Consider the following 9,903-nt stretch of genomic DNA (forward strand, 5'->3'; position numbering starts at 1 on the left):
GTCCCCGATGACACCCCCGTGGAACCTGTGCTATATGTTCCGGAATGGCCATATTAGTTGATACATACTTTAGTCTATCGTTTCTGACTCAGTCATTCGAAATCATGAAGATTGATATGTCGCACGGCATGTTTAGGTTGAAAACCAAAAGTGTCCACAATGAGGTCCCGCGGAACCTGTCACGGGGATCCTGATTGGTCAACTTATTCAAATCTGGTTAGCGCAGTTGTATTTCACTGTTTGCAACTGTGGGGTTCTCCGTACAGTACAATCCAGATGTTTCTGATTCTATCCCGGATCTCCAGATCCGATTCGGGAACCAGTTCTTAATGCCTCCTTACACTTGTTTTAACCCGTCGTAATTTGCTCAACCACTTGCTATCACTCCCGCTCACATACTGACTGATGCAACCTAGAATGCAACACTGTAAAGTTTGAACTACTCAAAAGATGTGAATATCAACCCAAGTGCCAAGGTATCTAGATGTTTCAGTGATAGGTCACCACATCTCCCTTTTTCTACAAGAACCAAAGTTTCTTTTCTCAAATCCACAATAGATTCAGAACTGCTGAGATTGATGAGTTCGATTCTCGACCGACCAGGAAAGTTTTGTAATGGGAACTTCCGAAACTTCCCGGGTTCAGCCTTATTCGTGCCTGCTACACGATATGTAAAATAGTCATTTACAGAGCGCTCAGTTAATAACTGAAGAAGTACTCATAGAACACCAAGCTAAGAAGCAAGCCCAGAACATTACGCCAAGAATATGTGTATCACCTCATACAATGCATTATCTGACTAACCTCTTAACATTAACATACATTTTCCAGTTCTGTGTATGTACAGCAAACTCTTTACTCTCCTCTTCCTAATTTCGCTCTATTTACCTACACAGCTCAATAAACCATCTTTTATTCACGGAACAAAATAGTGTTCCTATTATTTATTTCTCGGTATATATCTATGTATATTACTTCTTATTTATTCATCTCTCTCTTTTATTAACCTCAGCCATAATTTATACTCCCTTAGGCAACCCATTGATTATTTCCTTGGATATTCCAATTGTTTTCTTTTTCAGCTCGAATTATCACGCATTTTACTGGAAGCATTTCTGATTACTTAGACTGTAAAGAGTCTAGATTTACTTCTTCTGAATGCCCGTAAGGTCAATGTCAAACTCAACTACAAAACTACTTCTCGAGCACCGTAATCTCATTAAATCCGTATCCTAGAGGGACAGTGGTGTTTCATTTATCATCTCAATTTCTCTGTACACGTTCTCTAAGCTGAGATACCATTCGTTGTTCAAAACGTTCATTAGGCCCTTGTATTTACCAGTCTTTGGATATTATAAATCAACCATAGACAAATAGACGTAGACGTGCCACAGTCACTACTTCATCATTCATTTGATCTTATTTATAGTCTTCTTTCTGATCAACCAACACTATTTCGGCATTAATTGTAGCAACAATCGCATGCTGCTTGAGCTTAGCCTAAACACCGACTGTCAAAGAAACATTCACTCAAACACCTTGCATTCTACACATCGAAGCTATCCATAAATGGGTCGGTACAAATGGTTTTACGTCCCTTCCAAAAGTATGGCGAGATTGAACAATTTTGTCTCAAAAGTATCGACAGTGTTATTGAACCCAGCTCGACTGGGTGAGAGACAATCACGCTTACCACAACAGCACGGACAGTATTTGTTTCACTAAATGTAAAACAACAATTTTGTCCACCTTGTGCTGCCCTGATTGGTATTTTCACATTTGACGATGATGAGTTTGATAAGCTATATTATCTAACATTTCCTTTTGTTTGTCTGTGACCCAACTGTGCAGTTTCGTTTTCCAAGATTGTGTCACGAATGAACGTTTGATTCATAATTTATTTTACGAAACGACAACAGTGTTGATATTTATATTTTCACTCACAGGCTACGACGTGACCTCCTGTCGAACTTTCATTTATGAAATGAGTGACTAGCTGATCCGAAACGTCTCGTGATATGGGTCATTCTCGTTCCTCCCGATCTTTTTCTTTGCTAGCGAATTTCAACAGTTACCGGTGATTTGTTTTGATTCCTATCGTTGCCGTTTTTCTTTCGATGAAAGATTATTTAGAATTGAATTTTGCAAGATGACGTCACGAATGAACAGACGGTTCATTCTCGTTCGTCCCTTCCTTTTCCATCTCGGGCGAGTTTTGACATTTTCCGGTGGTTTGTTTTGAATCCCATTCGTTGCCGTTCTTTTCTCTCTCGGAGAGAAAATTTAGGTTAAATTTCGATGCAAAATTCCTTCGCAAACCTTCCTACGCAAAACTCCAATCTCTGGAAAGTGCGTAATTGAGTACGCTCTCCGGGAGCCTCGCCGTGCACTGCACCAGCAACATTTATTGGTTACGGTCTCCGGGACCACCTTTCATTTTTCGCTCTCCGGGAGCCTCGCCGTGCCTTGCACCAGCCGTTTCATTATTCCGGTCTCCGGGACCGCTTCTGCAATTCATTCTCCGAGAGTTGTTTCCCTTTATTACTTTCCTATTGACTGCCATTGAAACACCTTGACTTCCAAAGTAATCCAATCGCCCTCTTCCACCACACTTCACCAACCACAACAATCCCATACTTGTCGCCACTGTGGGGTTCTCCGTACAGTACAATCCAGATGTTTCTGATTCTATCCCGGATCTCCAGATCCGATTCGGGAACCAGTTCTTAATGCCTCCTTACACTTGTTTTAACCCGTCGTAATTTGCTCAACCACTTGCTATCACTCCCGCTCACATACTGACTGATGCAACCTAGAATGCAACACTGTAAAGTTTGAACTACTCAAAAGATGTGAATATCAACCCAAGTGCCAAGGTATCTAGATGTTTCAGTGATAGGTCACCACAGCAACAAAAAAAAATCGATGGTTCAAACACAATAACAAACGAAATAATCATTTTTAACCATTTTGGAAATCCCCTATCCCCAGTACAAGAAGAAATACCAGCATTTTGAAAACGAGTTGTGAGGGGTCAGGTATGTGAAGGTTAAGGACAAACGCCTTGAAATCCCAGTTCAACATTGTACCAGAACCTCAATATTGCACAAATCTCAAGATGAAAACATCAAATAATACTTACTTTCAGTCCTGAGCACCCATGGTGGTGCAGAGGCCCGAATTGAAAGATCCCTATCCCGGGCGATTGCCCGCCGCCGCGTTTACGCCAGGTCAAATTTCTGTCGACTTGTTTTATTTCCTTGTTGAGTCTGCGAGGCGCAGCCATGAGCCTCTGCTGCGATGTCCAGCTAGGTTCCAAGCTAACGCTGCTTGCAGATTTCGTTTCCGCCCCTGTGTAGAGTGTGGCCAGCCCATCTCCACTTTCGCTCCCGAATTTCTGTCGCTTTCGGCTTTTGATGACATCGACGACGAGAGATCCAATTGTGAGGCCACCATGCACAAATTATATACCGCAGACATCTATCGATGAAGACCTGCAGCCTTTGAGTATGTATTCTCCACTGGTACACACCAAGTTTCACTGGCGTACATCAGCACAGATTTCACGTTCGAGTTAAAAATTCGTATTTTGGTGCGTTGACTAACCTTCACGTACCCGACCCCGACAACTCATTTTTATTATGCTGGCATTTCGACAATTTTCATCCGATTTTTTTTTAAGTCGCCCTCAATCGATCATAAATTGGTGCGAGTTTATTATACTCAAGTGGCCATGTGATATCCGGAATCATTGCGGAGATATTCCGGATTGTACTGGGGTCAGGGGGTGAAGGAGGGGTATGTTCCATTTGGCAGGCAAAAAGTAATTATTTCGAGAATTGTTGTGCTTGAGCGGCTCTCATTTCCATGGAACCTGTTCCAGGTGTTCCGTAGCGGCCACATCAGTTGATACATCATACTTCAGTCATTTTTTTCTCACCCGTTTCTCTCGATATCCTGAAGATTGATATACGTCGCACGGCACGTTTTGCTTGCAAACCAGAAATGTCCCCGATGACACCCCCGTGGAACCTGTGCTATATGTTCCGGGGAGGCCATATTAGTTGATACGGTCTTCACTCTATCGTTTTTGAGTCAGTCATTCGAAATCATGAAGATTGATATGTCGCACGGCATGTTTAGGTTGAAAACCAGAAGTGTCTCCAATAAGGCCCTGCGGAACCTATCACGGGGATCCGAATGGGTCAGCTTAGTTAAATCTGGTTATCGCAGCTATGTTTCATTGTTCGCAACAAAAATGTCGCAGAAAATCGATGGTTAAAACACAATAACATACGAAATAATCACTATTAGCCATTTTGGCAACCCCCTGACCCGAGTACAACACGGAATATCTCCGGAATGCTTCCGAATATTGCATGGCACTTGAGTATAATAAACTTGCACCAATTTATGATCGTTTGAGGGCGATCATTGAAGAAATGCCAGCATTTTGAAAATGAGATGTCGGGGGTCGGGTACGTGAAGGCTAATCTGAACGTTATTTTTTTGCATTTCATAACCCTTTGAAGCCGGATTTTTTTCCAAGCGTTATTATAGTTTTTTCTACGAATTTCTATGATTTTAGTTGTTTGTTTGTTTGTTTATTTATTAACGACCCTTTAATCAAAAATGATCATTCGGGTCGGAATGCGAGTTCATTAAATTAAATCTAAATACAAAAAAATAATACAAATTTCGTTACTGTTTTCTCCGTTTCTCTCTATCGATACTCCTGCGTAACCATTTAATCCATGCGTCCATGTTATCATCGCGGTCGGGCTCGGGATCATCTTCGTCGTCTTCATTCAATTCGATGCTATTCATATCGAAATCTGGGCTGCGTTCTCTCTGCGACTGTTCAACCTTGCGAAAGAATTTTTCGTTGCTTTCCTGCTTCTTTCTCGGTGGCGATGGCGACTCCGTTGTTGGTTCATTCGTATTCACCACACGCTCGGGCGGCTGTACACTGTGTTGCTGTTGTTTATTTCTCCTTCTTTTCCCGCCGACGGTAGTTGCGACGTCTACCGATAGCTTGTTGGTCGGTTTATTTTCCACCACGCTGGAGTAGCTCAAACGGATGTTCGGCTCGTTCGCTTCGTTCGTTTGTTTGAGTGTCGAGCTACTATCGCTAGCGGGTTTGTTGGCTGTCGATTGTTTGTCAGGCTTGATTTTAACTGCTTTTTTATTTTGTACACATGTACTGCCGGGATGCAGTGGCTGGGTGCAATGCTTGATTTTAGTGCTCAACAGCATAGAAAGGGTAGAATATGATGCAGAATATTTTTTTCTGGATACCCTAGATCATCCAAACTTTTCTTGAGTTAAGATCCTAAAGTCTACGCGTGTAATGGTGACTTCTGTCACTATTCAAAGCTACGATTTGTAATTCATCGTGTCCAGTAAGTCTTCTGCAAGTTCAAAAGACAGTAAAAGATCAATCGGGATATCCTAGATCATCCAAATTGTTTTTGCATTCAGATCCTAAAGTCTACGGTTGTAATGGTAACTTCTTTCATTATTCAAAACTACGATATGTAATCTGTCATGTCCAGTTAATCATCTGCATGTTCAATGGATATCATCAGATCAGCTGAGGTCATCCAAACTATTATGATGTTTAAAATCTAGCATCTACAGCAATTAAAGTTTCTGTTTTGGTTATATTGTTTTATGTTGTAAAATCTATTACATATGGGTCATTCCATATGAAGTGACCGAGAAAAAGTGAAAACCTGCAATCGACCGTCACGGATTTGAACCAAATTTGGCTGAAACATTTGTTTAGATGGAAAAAGAAAAAAATCCAAATTTTGGTGCCGATCGGATCACCCCTCGGCCCGTGGCAGCACCCCTCGTTTTGGCCGACATGAAAATTATCCTCTCTTTCTTTTATTTTTATCATTGAAACGATTGCACATACACATTTTCGGCCTTCGGCTTTTTTGTAGGAGATCGTTCAGGGAATCCAGAAAAAATATTATTTTTTTGATACAGTGTTGCCAGATATCATTATTATTATATTTTATTAAAGACACTTTACCAAAAAAGTTGGCATTCGTGTCCAACCAGATATCATATTTTTCAATTTTAAAACTAAAAATCGATTTTTCTCAAAATACGTATATTTTGATTTTAAAAATTTTGATTCCATCGTGTTTATCAGACGTGTTTCGATCGAAAAAGCTTAACTCCCCAAGGTAATTTGTGTTGTTCTTGAGATATAGCGTTTTTAAGAAAAAATATTCATTTTTTTCATATAAAATCAGGTGCAGTTTATAAATTTCGCAAACAAAACATCATTCGATGCCATATAAAGACGTTTTGTGCTGATTTGAACAATATCAAGTACCTTATTGATTGAAAAAAAGTGACAGTGTTGCCAGTTCATCTTTTATGAGCCTATCGTAATGGACTAGCATAACCTGTTGAACTAAAAAATGTATCTATTGAGATCATCAATTCTAAACAAATTTCATAAATTTTAACATTATCTGAACGGAAGTGCTGCCGAATATGTAAAATATATTGTAGAAATCTTAATTTTATGAGAACTCTAGTTCTCCTCTCTCCTCTTCTTGGCGTAACGTCCTCACTGGGACAAAGCCTGCTTCTCAGCTTAGTGTTCTATGAGCACTTCCACAGTTATTAACTGAGAGCTTCCTTTGCCAATGACCATTTTGCATGTGTATATCGTGTGGCAGGCACGAAGATACTCTATGCCCAAGGAAGTCAAGGAAATTTCCCTTACGAAAAGATCCTGGACCGACCGGGAATCGAACCCGTCACCCTCAGCTCGGTCATGCTGAATACCCGTGCGTTTACCGCCTCGGCTATATGGGCCCCATATACACTATAATTACTTACTTTCAACAATCAATCTTCACTTAAAAAGAAACAGACTGGATTGTATAAACAATCATATTTCTTTTTGGGGCCAGAACAAAGTGAAATTTTGATTGAGATTAAGTCAAATATTGTTGTTTTTACCAGATATTTTTCTGCGTGTACATTCAATGACCCACAACTAATTTCAGAAGCTGAACCTGAAAATATGGAATATTGTAAAATATGAAGAATGATATCCTTTGGAATTAGATAATATTAGATACTACGCATCGTCGGGCAACTGATAGCTCAACTCTTCGGCAGTGATGGAATTACTCTCCTCGTGAAGCAATTCGCGAGTGTAAAGCAAGGTGTAAAGCCAACACAAGGCTTACTCACGACTCCGAGAGCAAACAGTGTGTGAATTTATTCGCACCCGCCTGCTTCGTGAGTAAGAAGCAAAACAAAAACAGAAACACTCATGAGCGTTTATTCGTGAAGAACTAGTGGAGGTGCGGGAAGTGGATTTTGTTGTGGTTATAATAGCAAATCCAGTGATTATCCAACATAAACTAATGCTTTATGCTTCATTGTTCCTGAAAAGCAGCACTGTCAGTCGTTAAAATGCGTTTTTCGTCAAAATGCAAAAAACTCACGAAGCTTCGCGAATCACATGCGAATGCTTGCCAGCTTCGTTTACTCACGAATAAAAAAGTGCGAGTATTCTCGGGCCCCTGTTGTTCACGAGTATGTTTGTTTTGATTTGTCTCTGCTCAGCTGCAATCTTCATCATTTTCCATCCCTGCTCTTCAGTATTTTTATTTATATTATGCTTTTGGTCGAAATACAAAGTGACCGAACGTGCGAAAATTGATTTTTAACCTACTTAGAAATGTCGCAACTCAATTTGGATTAGTGCATATTGTTGCTCTTAATCGTTATGTGGCCGGCAAACTTTTTGCTTTTTTCTACACCGTGTATTTTAAATGGGTGCTGGGTACCCGGGTACCCTGCCGGCCACATAAGGGTTAATTAGCTTAAGGCCGGACGGGACGGTGGTTGAATCGTCCGCCATTGCTCTGTTGCTAGTAAGATGCAAATCTCAATTTCTACTTCATATTATTGACTAGAAATTTGATCGTTCATTTGCTCACTTGTGGTGCACAATCGACTAAAGTTTCAGCTACGTCAGTGCAGTGGAAATTGATATTTGCTTCTTCAAAACCGCAAGGCAAATTGTTAGAAAGAGAGGGAAGATAGGAAAAATTACACGTCGTCCCGTGCGGCCTTAATGATGCGCAACAGAAAAAATAGATTCAAATTTACTTCGCAGCTGCAACTTTGCATGTGCTTCTAGCGACGACTTCGATTTGGTGGTGCGACGATAATATTCGAAGGTTCAACTCCTTATAAAAATCCCTGTAAAAATATCTTTTGATTAATTTTTACGGCAGTGTTGCCAAGAATGCAAGTATGCTAGTTTCCGCGGAAACGCAAACAATAGGTGCGGGGATGCTTAGTATTGCGTTTACTCTTACTGTGAATGCATCACCCCTATGAGGGGATCGTAGAATAATAGATCATGTCCTTTATTGTTCCGGGCAGAGAAGTGAAGAACAGTGTTGAGTATTGTATTGTCTATTAATGTGATTGCATATGGTATGAGTTTTTGTTTGTTCTTCGTGGCGATGAATGAACTAAAATTTCTGAGTGAAATGGATTAGTGGCGTTTGCTCCCTAGAGAGGTGGTAACTACTTTTATTAGCCTTTTTTTTGCATGGAAAAGAGATCGTTTGTACGCGAAGGTTAATTCCGGTAAATCAAATCGATTGTTCGATCAATTATAGGTGACTCCCAGATCGACAATGTATCGTATCATACTAAGGATCGGTATATTCGCCTCACTTTATTCATATTCACTACTCTTTTCTGAATCGAATCGAGAAAGATGCAGCAAACGGGTTGTCGTGATCAAACACGCAACCCGATCACCAGTGGGAAGCCATGCGCAAGTTACTTGACATGGATATTCGTTGCCGTTCGTCACAGTTTGGATCGCAAGCGAATGAATGAATGGCGAATGGTGAAGAATGCTGGTGAGTGATCGAAGTGGCTGCTGTCGTCGCTGACAAGCAAACACACAAACTAAAGCGACAGTTGTTCGCTGCGACGGAGTATCAATCATGAATTGTGTTGCCATCTATGCTCATACTCATGCAGTGTTGCCAAATATGCTCAATATGAATAAAAAACAGAAATCATTTGTTTTTATTTGGTGTTATCTATTTACGGAAGCTTTCGTGTAAATTAGATGTTTACAATAAAAATGACATGTGCGGCAACACTTCCATCTACAACATTGTAGTTATTGAATAAAATGACAATTGAAATGAATTTCAGAATAGATACATTTTATATTTTAACAATTTATCCTCATCTTTTGCAATAAACGTATTTTTTATTGCTAACTATCAAACTGAGCCGGGGCCCGTGGCGTAGTTGGTCACACGTTCGCTTCATATGCGGATGGTCCCTGATACGATACATTTTTCGTCAGTTGCTTTTCCCCCGAGAGCAACTGACACTGACCCTCTTCTGAGCCCCATGGCTCAAACGGATCCGGATACCTGGACATCGGCGAACTGCTACTCATAATGGACCCCCAATCGGACTGGAAAGGAACAACGGCCATCCATCATCATCCTTGTGCTCATCATTCTACTAGGTATAAAGTAGAAAAAGTGGAAGCAGCAGAAAGGCAACCAGTTCGATAAAGTAGAATAGAATCTAGGCGCTGTACAAAAATGTAAGTGCAGCTGTCAATTGAAATTGCTCACGTAGTGCCCCAGTGGACAATAGAGCTGTACATTAAGTTAAGTGATTAAGAATAAAAAAAAACTGCCAATTATCGGGTCATTTTGTCAGATAGGACCATAAACAAGAAAACACAGACACAGACGTATCATTAGCAAAATTTCCATCGACCACGGTTTTAACGATTTTTTCGAACCTTCATAGTTGTAGCACAGACAAACAGACGTATCACTTGGGACAAATTGCGATAAAAATCATCGT

The sequence above is a fragment of the Aedes albopictus genome, chromosome 1, assembly GCF_035046485.1.
Source record: "Aedes albopictus strain Foshan chromosome 1, AalbF5, whole genome shotgun sequence".
In the NCBI taxonomy this organism is placed as follows: domain Eukaryota; kingdom Metazoa; phylum Arthropoda; class Insecta; order Diptera; family Culicidae; genus Aedes; species Aedes albopictus.